The following is an 866-nucleotide window of genomic DNA, read 5'->3' as shown; positions in this document are numbered from 1 at the left end:
GGACGACAAGGGGAACAATAACAATCGTCGCAGAGTCAACATGATCATTGGAGGATCGCAAACTTGCCTACATGATCACAGAGGAGGAAGCTGGTGGGATCGACCAACCTCACTGCGATCCGCTCGTCATACATCTCGGCATACGAGATCTGGAAGTCGGAAGAGTACTCATTGAGACGGGAGCACGGTCAATGTAATCTTCCGTGACACTCTCAATCGGATGAGCATCGAACTCGGAGAAGTAACTCCAACGCTGAAACCGTTCACGGGTTTTTCAGGCGAAGTATCGATGACCCTTGGGTCGATTCAGCTGCCAGTCATGGCGAAGGAGATCACGAAAATCGTCGAATTCGCGGTAGTCGATCATCCTGCTATCTACATCGTGATCATGGGAACCCCATGGCTCACCACCATGCAAGCCGTTCCATCAAAGTACCACCTGGGTGTCAAATTCCCGACCCCAAATGGAATCGCAGCTATCTGGGGATGTCAGAAACCGTTGTGACTATGCTTCCTCGCGGAGCACAAGTTAAGGCAAATGATGAATTCTGCAACGGCAAATCGCAAGCGCACGAAGATAGATCAATCTTCGGCCTAAAACGTTTCAAGAAAAGACGATTTAACATCGTCTGCTGATGCAAACGGTTTGGGCGTCGAAACTCAACACGAGTCCAAAGTCGACACTACAACTCAACCGGAACATCCAGAAGAGAACGCTGACCCGGCCACGGTCATCACGATCAAGGTGGTCTGCACGGCCACAACCGCCGAGTAAAAATGCTCGCGGCATAAAACAGAACTAAGAGATGGCTTGATCCTCGAAAGAGGTACGTAGGCAGCTCGTTGCAAGACGAGTTCAGCTATCC

The sequence above is a fragment of the Brassica oleracea genome, unplaced genomic scaffold (genome assembly GCF_000695525.1).
Source record: "Brassica oleracea var. oleracea cultivar TO1000 unplaced genomic scaffold, BOL UnpScaffold00285, whole genome shotgun sequence".
Lineage (NCBI taxonomy): Eukaryota > Viridiplantae > Streptophyta > Magnoliopsida > Brassicales > Brassicaceae > Brassica > Brassica oleracea.
The sequence above is the reverse complement of the archived record's forward strand: the minus strand, read 5'-3'. Positions refer to the sequence as shown.